Source organism: Balaenoptera musculus, chromosome 5 (genome assembly GCF_009873245.2).
Source record: "Balaenoptera musculus isolate JJ_BM4_2016_0621 chromosome 5, mBalMus1.pri.v3, whole genome shotgun sequence".
Taxonomy (NCBI): domain Eukaryota; kingdom Metazoa; phylum Chordata; class Mammalia; order Artiodactyla; family Balaenopteridae; genus Balaenoptera; species Balaenoptera musculus.
In genome coordinates, this window is record NC_045789.1 from 36203741 (window position 1) to 36219894 (window position 16154).

Genomic DNA, 16154 nt, shown 5'->3' on the forward strand with positions numbered 1-16154 from the left:
AAGTTTATTTCTCTATCACATAATAGAAGTCTAGAGGTAAATAGTCCAGGGCTGATATAGCTGCCTGTGGTCATAAAAACCTCAGGATTCTTCTGCTGCATTATCCTAGCTCTGGCTACCATCTTTAAGGTCACCTCTTATTCCTAGATGGTGGCTGGAGTTGCAACTATCACATTGGATTTCTGATGGAGAAAGGGTGAAAAATCCACCCCTCCCAACTGAGTCAACAACTTTTAATCATCCTTTCTGGAAGTCCCTCACATTTCTTATTAAATCTCACTGGCTAAGACTTTCCCCTGTGACTGCACATAGTTGCAAGAAAGTCTGAGATGTGATGAATTATCCCTTCCCCCCACAAAAAATAAGGGTTCTCTTACAAAGAAAGAGAAGAGAATGGATACTGGATATTAACTCACAGTCCCTATCATATGCCTTTCCCCTCAAAAACAAACAAAAAAACAGGGTCTTTGAAAGGGAATTTGTTAGAATCGAATGTAGAGGTACATACCTGTGTAAGAGGCTGGATAGTGGGGAAATTCAACCTTGTTTCATCATAAATAACCAAGTAAATAAGTTTCCATTAGTATCTTTAAATAATTAAACAGCAATTAGCAAAGTCAAAGATTTCAAGTGTATTATATATATATTTTACATATGTGTGTGTATATATATATATATAATATATATATACATATATTTGTATATGTGTAAATTAGCACATTCTGTGGCATCTATCAGTGTCAAGGAATAACAGCTACCTTTCTCGTTTCCAAATATAAATGAAATGTACTTCTTTTCGAAAGCTTTAAATTATTTTCCCAAGTGATTTTTTTCTTTTTGTAGGAGTCTTATTTTTGATGTAAGAAAAAAATCTTAATTAGCATAAATCTTGGATGGAATTGCAGCACTAAATAGACAATTCAAATTGCAATAGTCTTATTTAATGGAAGAATAAATTCCTGTGAGTGGCATAAAAAATGTGCTAATCTATACAGTATAAATGTATATATATACATACATACACATATGTAAAAAAAAAAAATATATATATATATATATATACACACTTTTATAAAATATATACACACTCTGTGGAAGAAGAAAAGCATGTGGTGTGGAAAGACACTGAAACACATTTGTAGGGAAGCCTGTAAGTAGCCCAGACGCCTCTTCCAAGACTGTGGATGGTGCTGTACAGGGACATCTTGATTTCTGTCTAAGCAAAAAGAGCTGCTTTGCCAATGGCCTTGGGAGAGATCAATGTCCTGGCGTCCAGAACTAATTTATCAGCTCCAACTAGAAGTTGGAGTGAAGAACCTGCAACATTTTTTAGGCAATTATAAAAGCCATAAGCAGCAGTGACTAAGAATCATGGATATCACTGTATCCAGGGAATTAATAATTAATACTTATAGAGTGTTTACTAGTTGCCTGGCCCTGTTATGACCACTTGACTATTTAATAGGCACAGCAACTCTATGGGAAGGTACTATTATCACCTCTCTTTTATCAGTTAGGAATCTGAGAAACAGAAAAGTTTAGTAACTTGCCCATGGTAAGTTGCACAGTTAACCTTGGCAGGGCCAAGCATCAAACCAGGTGGGTGCTCTGTGGGCTGTGCTCTGAACCACTGCTTTCTCATCTTCCTAACACAATCATCAGGATGGTGCTGATGGTGGAAAAACTGAAATGTCTGATACTTTTAAAGAAATTCATAAGCATTATTTTAAAATGATGTCAGAGAGAACAACCAAATATTGCTTTTCTGAGTGGTAGGCCATTTCTATTCCAGTTTCAAAAATTTCCAGTTGCTTCAATGAGATATGTGCACCTGCATGTTTACGGCAGTACTGTTCACAATAGCCAAGATATGGACACAACCCAAATGCCCATCAACAAATGAATGGATAAAAAAGATGTGGTATATATACACAATGGAATATTACTCAGCAGTGAGAAAGGAAGAAATTCTGCCACTTACAACAACATGGATTGACCTTGAGCATGTTATGCTAATCGAGATAAGTCAGACAGAGAGAGACAAGTACTGTATGAGCTTACTTATATGTGGAATCTAAAAAAATCAAAGTTGTTAAAAAAAACCGAAACCAGAGAGTAAAATGGTGGTTACCAGGGAAGGGGGGTGGGGGGATAAAACTGATGGTATTTAAGCGTACAAACCAGCAATGAGTACTAAAATAGGCATTGAAATTTAATGTACTGTTTATTGAACATAGACAATAATATTGTACTATAAGTATGTAATGTGATGAATATCATTACGATAGTAATTATATTACAATATATAAATGTATCAAAGTAACACAGTGTACACACCTGAAATTTACACAATCTTACATGTCAAATTTACCTAATAAATAAATAAAAAATGGGAGGGTCACAATTTAAAATCAGGTAGAAAGCACACCCATTCCCACATCATAAGACAGAGGAATTCAGTAAACTTCAATTTTTACCAAATTGAACTACAAGGTATGACTCTTAAGTATCAATATTTCTATTTTGACACATTAATATAATTACTAACCAAGTGCCAATATACTTTTTCAAAACAGATTTGTATTATAAATATCATAGAATTTACAAAGGAACCCTGCATGCCCTACTTCATCAAACTCTGTGGAATGCTCCAAGGTGTTTTTCAAGGATGTGAATGCAAGTGTGTGCATGGAATTTTTTCTGTAGCTTCTAAAATGAAAGAGATCAGTTCACATATGGCAACAAATTGCACACAGCAGAAGTCTAAACGTACTAAAGAAAAATTTGCTCAGCATTTAACATTTCTACACATGGGCCTGAAAAAAAATAAAAGTAAGAGCAAAGTTGAGAGAAGAAATCTTGGCCTTCCGTTAGATGGTAAGCATGCATCCAACTTAGGAAGAGTTATTATGGATCCAGTCGTTTTTGTGAGAAAATAGAGACTTAAAAATTCTTGGTCACTATTATAGCCCCAGTGCCATCAACCTTGACTGTAATAGAATAAGTTGTCAAAGAATGCTTGTTGATAAATGTACTAGAAAGCCTGTTTCACTGTGAAAAATTCTGAGATGGACAATAACAAGAATACTATTGATTCAACAAAGCAATGATATCCTTAGTGGAATCTGTGTAGACATGCGTTGGTGCCTTCCAAGACATTCCTTTGCTAAAACAGCTTCCAAGCCATTGGAAAGGAAAGTTCAGTAGAGAATTCTGGAGCTAAGATTTGTCTTTTGTTGTCCGCACTCCTCATCCATTCACTTTCATCTCTATTTTATCTCCCTCCACCTTTAAATCCAGATCTTCAGGAAGAAACAGTTTTCATATTGCATCATGTTATGGATTTCTTAAAATGCATTTTCTGCCAAAATTTATGAAAATTTTAAAAGGCTTCAAGCAGGTTTGCTCCTGGTAAGTAAATGGTAATAGCCAAATTTGAATCTTAACATTTTCCGAAATAGTTTCAGGAGACCTCAGCTAATTCCATAATGTTGGATATTGGTGTCTGGTAGTAACTCCTAAAGCATGTGACAAAAAGAAAGCTTCAGAAGCCTTTTCTATTCTTCCACTCCTAGAGAGCCCATAACCCCAGGGTGCCTAGGTGAGGCCCAATTGGGTGGGGCATGATAAGAACACAGAAATATCATTCAAACCACAACCTGCTCCAAACACAAAATGAAGGCAATTGTATTTTAAGAAACATAGATGATGAGTCCACCATGACCCTGACACTAAAACCAGACAAAGATGTCACAAAGAAAGAAAACTACAGGCCAATATCACTGATGAACATAGACACAAATATTCCTCAACAAAATACTAACAAACAGAATACAACAGCACATTAAAAGGATCATACACCACGATCAAGTGGGGTTTATCCCAGGAATGCAGGATTCTTCAATATAAGCAAATCAATCAATGTGATACACCATACTAACAAATTGAACGAGAAAAACCATATGATCATCTCAACAGATGCAGAAAAAGCTTTCGACAAAATTCAACACCCATTTATGACAAAAACCCTCCAGAAAGTAGGCATAGAGGGAGCTTACCTCAACATAATAAAGGCCATATATGACAAACCCACAGCCAACATCGTCCTCAATGGTGAAAAACTGAAACCATTTCCACTAAGATCAGTAACAAGAAAAGGTTGCCCACTTTCACCACTATTAGTCAACATTGTTTTGGAAGTTTTAGCCACAGCAATCAGAGATGAAAGAGAAATAAAAGGAATCCAAATGGGAAAAGAAGTAAAGCCGTCACTGTTTGCAGATGACATGATACTATACATAGAGAATCCTAAAGATGCTACCAGAAAACTACTAGAGCTAATCAATGAATTTGGTAAAGTAGCAGGATACAAAATTAATTCACAGAAATCTCTTGCATTCCTATACACTAATGATGAAAAATATGAAAGTGAAATTAAGGAAACACTCCCATTTACCACTGGAACAAAAAGAATAAAATACCTAGGAATAAACCTACCTAAGGAGACAAAAGACCTGTATGCAGAAAATTATAAGACACTGATGAAAGAAATTAAAGATGATACCAACAGATGGAGAGATATACCATGTTCTTGGATTGGAAGAATCAACAGTGTGAAAATGACTCTACTACCCAAAGCAATCTACAGATTCAATGCAATCCCTATCAAACTACCACTGGCATTTTTCACAGAACTAGAACAAAAAATTTCACAATTTTTATGGAAACACAAAAGACCCCGAATAGCCAAAGCAATCTTGAGAAAGAAAAACGGAGCTGGAGGAATCAGGCTCCTGCACTTCAGACTATACTACAAAGCTACAGTAATCAAGACAGAAGGGTACTGGCACAAAAACAGAAATATAGATCAATGGAACAGGATAGAAAGCCCAGAGGTAAATGCACGCACAAATGGTCACCTTATTTTTGGTAAAGGAGGCAAGAATATACAGTGGAGAAAAGACAGCCTCTTCAATAAGTGGTGCTGGGAAAACTGGACAGCTACGTATAAAAGAATGCAATTAGAACACTCCCTAACACCATACAAAAAAATAAACTCAAAATGGATTAAAGACCTAAGTGTAAGGCCAGACACTATAAAACTCTTAGAGGAAAACAGGCAGAACACTCTATGACATACATCACAGCAAGATTCTTTTTGACCCAGCTCCCAGAGAAATGGAAATAAGAACACAAATAAACAAATGGGACCTAATGAAACTTAAAAGCTTTTGCACAGCAAAGGAAACCATAAACAAGATGAAAGGACAACCTTCAGAATGGGAGAAAATATTTGCAAACTAAGCAACTGACAAAGGATTAATCTCCAAAATTTACAAGCGGCTCATGCAGCTCAATATCAAAAAAACAAACAACCCAATCCAAAAATGGGCAGAAGACCTAAAGAGACATTTCTCCAAAGAAGATATACCGATTGCCAACAAACACATGAAAGGATGCTCAACATCACTAATCACTAGAGAAATGCAAATCAAAACTACAATGAGGTATCCCCTCACACCAGTCAGAATGGCCACCATCAAAAAATCTACAAACAATAAATGCTGGAGAGGGTGTGGAGAAAAGGGAACACTCTTGCACTGTTGGTGGGAATATAAATTGATACAGCCACTATGGAGAAGAGTATGGAGGTTCCTTAAAAAACTAAAAATAGAAGTATCATACGACCCAGCAATCCCACTACTGGGCATATACCCTGAGAAAACCATAATTCAAATAGAGTCATGTACCACAACAATGTTCATTGCAGCTCTATTTACAATAGCCAGGACATGGAAGCAACCTAAGTGTCCATCGACAGAAGAATGGATAAAGAAGATGTGGCACATATATACAATGGAATATTGCTCCGCCATAAAAATAAATGAAATTGAGTTATTTGTAGTGAGGTGGATGGAACTAGAGTCTGTCATACAGAGTGAAGTAAGTCAGAAAGAGAAAAACAAATACCGTATGCTAACACATATATATGGAATCTAAAAAAAAAAAAAAGGTCATGAAGAACCTAGGGGCAGGACGGGACTAAAGACGCAGACCTACTAGAGAATGGACTTGAGGACACAGGGAGGGGGAAGGGTAAGCTGGGACAAAGTGAGAGAGTGGCATGGACATATATACACTACCAAATGTAAAACTGATAGTGGGAAGCAGCCGCATAGCACAGGGAGATCAGCTTGGTGTTTTGTGACCACCTAGAGGGGTGGGATAGGGAGGGTGGGAGGGAGGGAGATGCAAGAAGGAAGAGTTATGGGGATATATGTATATGTATAGCTGATTCACTTTGTTATAAAGCAGAAACTAACACACCATTGTAAAGCAATTATACTCCAATAAAGATGTTAAAAACAAACAAACAGATGACCAAGGAGTCCTGTCATAGCCTTTTTTATTCATGTTGCTTCTCATATTAGCCAACCAGTTATGCTGAAAATGGTAAAACACAGAAGGAAAGGGAAAGGTTGGGCAACTCATGGTTCCTTTTCCTTTCAGGCCTTCCTTAGTCATCAATAAGCCAAAGACAGAATGTTGGTAAGATGTACATGTATTAAGAAATGGAAGAAAAACAATTGAGTTAGTTTTGTTTAGATTTTCCACTGTTTGGTAAGAACAAAATATCTATGCACGTATGAGTTATGAAATACAAACCGTAATTTTGGATATTTGTCATATGAGTTAAATGCTGTTATATTTGCATTTAAAATGGGCATAGTACAATATAAAGGTGAAGGCTAAAATTTATCTTAATAATTTAAATTTTTATTTTTTACTTAGAATGACATTAAGTAGCAAATTTTAAAAACAAATTATAAGAAAGAGGAAAGCTTTATATTTTAGTATCTATTATTAATGGCACTTTCTTCCTGTTTTTTAAACAGCAGGATCTGCATTTTCACTTTGCGCTGGGCCCCACAAATTACATAGCTGACTGTGGTCTTAAGGATTATCAGTTAATATATATAAAATCACTTGGACTAATTCCAGGCTATATGCAAGTGTTTTTTGAGTGTTTGCTTTTACTGTCATTATTATTTAAAGGACACAGACATTCAGATAATTTCTTTTTACAAAGGTAAAATTCATCCCCATGCTGCTTATAAAGGTATTACCTGTAATACAATGCTGAAAGAGGGTTTATTTTAATAAATGTGAATATTTCCTAGTTATTTGTATTTCTTGAATGGCTATTTTGATATACCATAATATCCCTTGCATGTAACTTCACGTGTCTGCCCATTTTCTGGAAGTCATATATTTCTTTTACCATTTTGTTTCCTAGTTTCTAACTTATGTTAGGTAAACATCCCTGCTTTGTACCATTTGTAATACAGAAATGTTGGAATGGCTCAAATGTACAACAACTGGAAATTTAAGGATTCTAAAATAACTTATGATCTTTCCTCTAAACATGTTAGCTATCCTTGAGCAAATATTTATTAAGGTTTCTGAAAATAGAGAAGTTTTTTCACCCAAATGTCTATTAACTGATGGATGGAAAAGTGTATATCCATACAATGGAATAGTATTCAACAGTAAAAATAAATGAAGTGCTGACACCTGGTACATCATGTTAAAATGTTTTAAAATTGATTGTGGTGATGATTGCACAACTCTGTGAATATGCTAAAACCCACTGTATTGTATATTTTAAGTAGAGGTATTGTATGGTATATGAATTACATCCCAATGATGCTGTTTAGAAAAGGGTAATTCAGCAAAAGAAGGCCCATATTAACTTTTTCCAATCCTACATTTCATCAAGCATGATCAGTATTTTAAAATTATCAATCAAAAATATTGTCAAACAAGCAGAATAGTATTACAAATTTTTGACATTTTAAAGAAAAGATAACTCCAAAATAAACCCTTCTGTTTCCTGAAATGTTTCAAGTGTCCTCAAATTGTTGGACTTTTAGGTTTTTCCAACAGATTCTCCTATTGTTAGATATTAAGGATGTTCCACATAATCTCCTTTTGCGGAGGGGGATTAAGGATGTTCCGCATAATCTCCTTTTGCGGAGGGGGAGAAATTTACATTGTTGCACCTTAACTCATTTACAAACTTTAAAGAGAAGGAATAAGTGGATTCAAAGAAATTAAGATACAAAAGCAACATAAATTGTTGAAGACTTTGCTGTCATTTGGCTGTCTATATGAAAATGGGGGGATCTATATATATGACCCAGTAATTTTATTGCTAGCTATTATCTTATAGAAATACTCATTATGTACACAAAGATCAATGATATGAATTCCAGGACAGCTTGTAGTAACCAATTAAAAAAGAAAAAAATACATTTCTTCAAGTAGTGTAATATTTAAATGAATAATGACACGCTCACACTATAGAATACAAGATCATTAAAAACAATGAAGTAATGTACAAATACGGGGTGGGGGAAGATCCTTAAGTACATTGGTTAAGAAAACAAAGCATACCTCAATAGGTATAATGTGATGCCATTTATAGAAATCATGTCACTTTCAGTTCGGGTCACTGTAACAAAAATACTATAGACCTGGTGACTTAAACAACATTTATTTCTCACAGTTCTGGAGGGTAGGAAATCCAAGATCAAGACACAGTGTACGGTGACGGCCTGCTTAGTTGTTGGTTCATAGATGGCCATCTTCTTGCTGTGTCCTCATCAGAAAGTTCTCAGAGGTCTCTTTACAAGGACACTAATCCTTTTCATAAGGGCTCCACCCTCAGAACCCAATCACCTCCCAAAGGTCCCATCTCCTAACACTATCACATCCTGATAGAATTAGAGGGGGTTAGAATTTTAACATATGAATTTTGGGGCACTCATTCAGTCCATAACATTCTGCCTAAATACAGGTGTACCAATAAAGCCCATATATATATATATATTTATGGTGTGTGTATATATATATATATATAGTATGTATATATATATACACACACACATACATACACACAAGAATAGAAAAAATAGGCACATCAAATTACGATGAAATATACTGCACATTGCCAAATTGTTCATGAAATAACTTTAACAATTTACATTTACTTCAATAGCTTATGAGTGTGGCATTAATATATTTTGACAAGCAAAACATTTTTGGATTATATATATTTTGATTTAGGAGAGAAAAGTTTATTATTTTTTTCAAAATACTAGAAGAAAAGTTGACAAAATTGGGTTTGGCTGGGGTAAGCAGAAGAAAGCAGTGGTTTACAGTAAGTGTCATAAAGATCCCCCAGGGTAGGCATCTGTGAGTATTCATCTGTTTATCAATAAGGGCCATGGGTTCTACAAGGTTGAGACCCACTTCTCTATTCTTGCTTCCTGAGAAATCTCATCCATTAATCTGGCCTCAAATACACTTGGTTCACATCTAACTTCTTCTTTGGTTTCAGTGTCTTTGAATGATTTCCCATTGCTTATGCATTATATGGCAGAATAAAAACCAAGTTCTTAACTGAGTATTCAAGGCCCTCCTCCAACAAAGTTCTCTTCCCACAGAACCAGACTCAATCCCCATCCCGCATCCACACATCATCTTTACTCAGCTGCATCCAACCTAGGCTATTCTCAGATTACACTGCACACTTTCTCACTTCTGGTTTTGATTTCATTGTCCATCTGGGAATGTCTTTCCCTTTCTTCCTCTTTCATTATGCAAATGAAGTCCCATTCGAATGCCACTCATTCTGTAAAGGGCCCCTGGTCAGAATGAAGTCCTTCTTTCACATTCCTATGGCATTTCCAAGTGGACCTCCAGTGTGGTACTTGTTTTATGACACCTCACATTCACTTATCATTGCTATTTTTTGCCCACTCCCAAAAGAAGCAGTGAAAATGTTTGATCGCCAAAGTAGGCAACCAAAAGCATGGATAGAAAGAAATTAACCAAGATGCACCTTCATATTTATAGGTATCTTAAGCTAAAATTCTACATCATTCATATAAGAGGTTGCTGGTTATTTACTTACAGTCTGTTATCCCCAGACCCCTCATTCTATCCTTTGCTCTGTAACTGTGACTAGGGGCCAAAAAAACCAACATTTCCTAGGCTTTTTTGCCAACTGGCTTCCAGTTAGATCCTGGTAATAGAACACACCGTTAGGAACTCACAGGGCAGGGAGATGCGAGGAGCCAGTGTTTATTCTCTCTACACCTCTCTCCTTCCTTTGTAGAGAAGCATTCCTGGGGGGGAGGGGTTGTCCATTCCAAGTAAGGTTGCCTGACTTAGCAAATAAAAATAAAAGACAGCCAAATAAATTTGAAACTAAGGTAAGCAATGAATGCTTTTTTATTATAGATATATCCCATATGATATTTGGAACACTCTTAATACTGAAAAGTTATTGTTTATTTGAAATTCGCGCTTATCTGGGTGTCTTGTATTTTACCTGTCAACTCTAATGACAAGGCCTCAGCATTTTGTGTAATTATCTTCCTTTACCCTAGTTTCTGGTTCGATACTATCCATTTCTGAGTCTTTGAGGACTGATTCTGCTGCATGAAGTAGGTTTCCCTTTTTAGCTTCCCTCATTGACAGCTTAAGATTCAGCTTTCTCCAGTGTGTTGGTTACCACTTGTCTACATGCCTTCTGATTTCCAAAATTTTAGTCCTGTTTTTTCTCTTTGCTTATTCCTATCCTTGTGGTTTTATGCCTAAAACAAACAAAAACAATTATACTGTCATTTTAATGAGGTTTTGGGAAGAAGCAAAAGTAGATGTATATATTCAATCAACCACCTTTACATTTATTTAATAGATTCCTGCATTTCTTTTTCTATCTATTTTGGCCATTTTTCTTATATCAGCATGTTTAAATCTACTTCATTTTTTTTAATGGCAGCATAGTAGTCCCTGTGCCACCATCTCCATGCACCAGAAGTTACTACTAAACTAATTTTTATTGAATGAACTTTGAGCTCTCTCCAAGAGCTGGGAGATAAAGACACATGTGGAAACACTTTCCATGAATGTGTCTGGATGTGGAACAGTTATGTATGAGTGAGGAAATAACTAATGGGTGTGATTATCTGGTTGATATTTTCTATTTTGACTGGAAGTAGTAGTTACTTCCAGTGAAATGGAAAGTAAAAGATTTACCTTAGCTTCTACTTTATACTCCTGTTAAGGGTTTAATTGATGTCATTCTAGATTTATATCAATACCTATTTTTTATTAAGATCATGCTATATATTCTGTTCCTCACATTTTCTCCAATATTCTGTGGCTATCTTTCTACATCAACATTAATGTCTACTACATTCTTTTCAAAAAAAGCATGTTATTTATTTGGTACTGAAAAATGTGTTAACCAATCCTCTATTCATGGGAAGATGCTCTGTATACCAAAGAATGTACATTAAAAGAGTGTATCATCTAGCATCAAAAAGAATAAACTAAAATATTAGGAATGCATTTAACCAAGGAGATAAAAGATCTGTACACTGAAAACTATAAAACATGGATGAAATAAATTGAAGAAGACAAAAACAAATGGAAAGATATACCATGTTCAAGGATCAGAAGAATTAATATTGTTAAAATATCCATACTACCCAAAGTGATATACAGATTCAATGCAATCCCTATCAAAAGTCCAATGGCACTTTTCACAGAAATAGAAAAAACAATTCTAAAACTCATATGGAACCACAAAAGACCCCAAATAGCCAAAGCAATCTTGAAAAAGTAGAACAGAGTTAGAGGGCTCACACTTCCTGATTCCAAATCATGTTACAGATCTGCATTAGTCAAAATTATATGGTATTGGCATAAAAACAGACACAGAGACCAATGGAAGAGAATAGAGCCCAGAAATAAACCAAAATATACAGTCAACTATTTTCAACAAGGGTGCCAAAAATACACCACAGGGAAAGGACAGTGTCTTGAATAAATGATGCTGGGAAAACTAGGTATCCACATGAAAAGAATGAAATTGGTTCTTTATCTTATACCATACACAAAAAAGGTAACTATGTGAGGAGATGATACGTGAAGTACCTGACTGAGGTAGTTATTTCACTATGTATATGTATATATACATAAAATCATCATATTGTATGCCTTAAAAAAAAAAGTGTATCATCTACCCAAGACCCTATTCCATTTCAGAAGGTATCAATGTTTAGTTTCTTAAATGGCCTTCAACATATATGTCATAGAATTTATATTAATAAATTTTACATTTAGATAAGTGTAAATAAATCTTAGACTAGTGTCCAGCTTTTTAAATTTTAATAAAGTACTGGGATTTTTCGATATCAGAGCCCTACTAAATTTCCATATATAACTATATCTGTTTCTGGGCTATCTATTCAGTTCTCTTGACTTGAATTTCTTTTCCTTCACTAATAAACAACTCTGACATAACTATATGTTTTTTATACCTGGTGCCCCCACCTCTCGTGATTCTGATCTTTTGAAAGTTTCTTAAATATTTGGTATCTTTTATTTACAACATAAACTTGACCATCAACTTGTCAAGTTCTTCCAACAAAACTCATTGAAAGTTTGATTGGGATCATATTAAATTTATGTGTTAATTTTCATAGAAACAGCATAGTTAAAAGTTTGTGTCTTTTCTTCCACGGTCAAGGTGTGCCTTTCCATTTAAAAACCTTCAACAGAGTTTTACAGTTTTTTGTTCCTTTACATAGTTTCCACATTTCCTATTAAAGCTACTCTTATTTTACAGGTTTTGTTCATAGTGTAAAAGTGGTTATTTTGTAGACAATATAAAACAGCTAGCTCACTGCTGTTGTCAAGAAAAACTACTAATTTTCATGTCCCATATTCATCTTGTATGGAATCATCTTATAGGGCACTTTCAAGTTTTAACAGATTTTCTATTTGCTTCCTTTATATGCCTTACCTACAAATCATTATAATTTGACTTTTCTTATTCTGTTAAAACTCCCAGAAACGTATTGAATTTAAAAATGAGTGCAGATATCCCTTTATTATTCCTGTGCCTGCCTCTGTGTTCCACCACAAAGAATAATTTAGTATTAAATACTTCCTAATAATTACTCTTTAAGAAATTTTTGACATATCTCCCCATTCTTTCTCTCAGGCCTGGTATTTTTCTTGAATTCTGTCAAATGACTTTTCTGCATATACTGGTTGATAATCTTGTTTATCTGAATTATTTACAATAAAATGTTGTCCAACATTTAACCAGTTTTCAGATTCTTTTTCCAGATACATAATTGAGTCATCTGCTAGTAAGTTTATTTCCTACTTCCCAATTATTATACTTCTAATTTCTTACTTGAATCTAAATGTAAAGTTTTTTTTAAAAAAGTTAAAAGTAGTGATGGTGGACATCCTTGTTTCTGATGCTAATAGGAATTCTTCTAGTGTTTCCCAATTAACAACTGAGGTAGAGTAGTTAGACTTGATCAAGTTTTAAAAGTATCCATCTGTTCCTATGTTTAGTTTTTTATTTAATGAAGAATGGATTTTAAATACTGAAATGCCTCTATCTTCTATAAAGATGCTCATGATTTTTCTCCTTATATAAAACAATATGGTGAATTACATTAATTTGTTTCCCTATATGAAATTTGTCTAATGAAATCTTCCTTGCACTATTAGAATAACTTCCACTTAGATATGTGAAGCTTGATTTTTTTATTAGACTTGACTAATGATTTTTGCATCAATATTCATAAGCAAAATCATAATTTCCTTTGTGCTTTATGGAATTTGGGTATCTTTGTTATACTTACATTTTAAAACATGAAAGCTTTCCTTCTTTATCTAGGTCCTAGAAAAAATTAAAGTGCATTGTAATTAGAATTTCATTCTGAATCTCCATGAGATTTGTGATGTATGCAGGTGGTTTTGGTAGGAGTTGACATTCTATTTCTTCTGTGGTAATCTGTGTAGGGTTTTTCACATGTTCTGCAGTCATAGGAATTTATAAAAATAAATATAAGAAAACTTAAAATTAACCATTTTATTTGACTCTTTAAATATAATGGCATGGATTTGGACATAATTGTCTCCCCTCTCCCCTTTATCATTTTTATTAGGATATCTATCATTCTTCTGTTTCTTAATTGGTTTATCTAAATAGTTTTATCTACTTTATTTTTGCACCATAAAATTAACATTTAGGTTTATATACTAACTCTCCATCTTTTTTCACTATTTCTTATCAACTTTTACACTATTTTTTGAAGTTTCTTCTCTTTTTATAAGACTTATGTTTAACAATTTTCATTACTTTTGGATTAGTCAGTTAAAAGAAAGGGAAGTGAGGAGTCAGAGATGAGGTTAGAAGGTTATAAAAGGGAGCAGAGAAATGGTGCATACCTAGAAGGGAACATTACGTTTAGTGATTTTTTTCTAAAGACAGTCATATTTAAAAACATATATTACTTATTTAAATACAACATATTTGTTGATGAGAATAATTTGGCAACAAGGGAAGGAATTTATGGTGCAGAAAAGAAAGGGGTTAATTGTGGAAGCAAAGTTCTTGAGTAGGTGAGAGTATAAGGCAACGATTGTACACATACTCAGCAAAGTTGTTCTTAGGTGGGTAGTTCACCCTTTGTTAACAGGAGGCAGGAGTAACTGTGGAAATGTGTGTGGTCACTGTTGATGGCTTACCTGAGGTGTGTGCTCATAAACCAAAAATGAGTCCAGTTAGCACAGCTGTCTTTCTCTAACATTATTTTACAGCTTGAGTGTACCCAAGGCATAGGCAGAGTAGGAAATTTAGGTTGGGGTTCTGCCAAGTAAATTTTAAAAAGGCACATGCATGAAATTCTGCTTAAAATTTCATGGGGTTCATGACCATACATGGTGGATGAACTTTTTGCAAGAGGATTCAAGAACACCGTAATACAGGACAGCATGAAGCAGGGAAATGGATTTTTTCATGCTCTTCAGAGTTTGATACTTGTGTCTAACAAATGTTAATAGTTGAAGTTCTGCTAGGCAGGATAACAGGGGCCAACATTCTCACCATCTTGTGCTAGTAATTTCTCCTTGGCCTTTGGACTAGGCTTTGGGATAGTACTCACCTCTATGATTTTTCTTCTTTTAGAAGGCATATTAGAATCTCCCAGGGATGCAAGTCTAGTGGGGTTTTTTTCTTTATTTAAGTTTACAAAATACATGCTTATAGAAAATTAAAACATTATAGAAATATATAAAGCCAATCATGAAAGTTCTCCCATAACCCCACTCTCACAAAGCCACTGATAACAATGTGGTGTTACTTCTCCAGTATTTTTTAGAGCATTAACAAGTTACTCTACCAAAAAAAAAAAAAAGAAAGCTTGCACAGCTTCCTTTTTCATATAAGGGTAAAAGCTGGACATCTTATTATTCCAGAGATATTTCTTACTCTTAATGGAGAGAAACTGCATGAAGATACCATAATCTATTATACCAGTCCTTTATTGTTAGGACATATGGGCTAGTTTTAATTAAAGACAAAGGTGAAATAAATTTGCTGTGTACAGTTGTCAGATTATTCCCATTAGGCAGTTTCCTAGTGATTTCATTTCTAATGAGGAGTTAGCCAAAGATTCCAAGCGTCTTCAGTATACTCTGGAAAACTACCCTCCTAAAGGTTGTAACAACTACACTCCCACCTTCAGCATGCAAGATGGGATATGTATATTTGGAAATGCTTATTCAAAATTATGGTATTATTTCTTAATTTGAAACAAATTTTAAACTGATTGTTCCTGTAATTTTGTTTTCTAACTATAGAAAGTGAAGTGTGACAAATTTTCTTGCCTGATAGGGAATCAGGATCCTAAGGAAAGGGTTTGTAAAACTCGGTATATGCCAGAAAGAGGCACGGGCATCAGAAACTTAAATAACACTTTTCTATGAAGTCTTCACAAGAGACTGCAGCCCTTGCTATAGCTTCAAATACGTCCATTGGTATCTCCAGTTATTTCTCCAGGGTTTGATACCTATACTGGTAACCTACTGCTTGTGGAATACAATTGAAACTCAAAACACAAGCTTTCCCTGCCACCACCAGCTGTTCTCATTCAACTACAACAGACAACTCTGTACTCCTGGGACACACACCTCTCACATGTCTGGTCTGTCACTTCACACCTCATCTTAGAGTACCCTTTTTCTTCTCTGACCTCTTTCAAGGCTCAGCT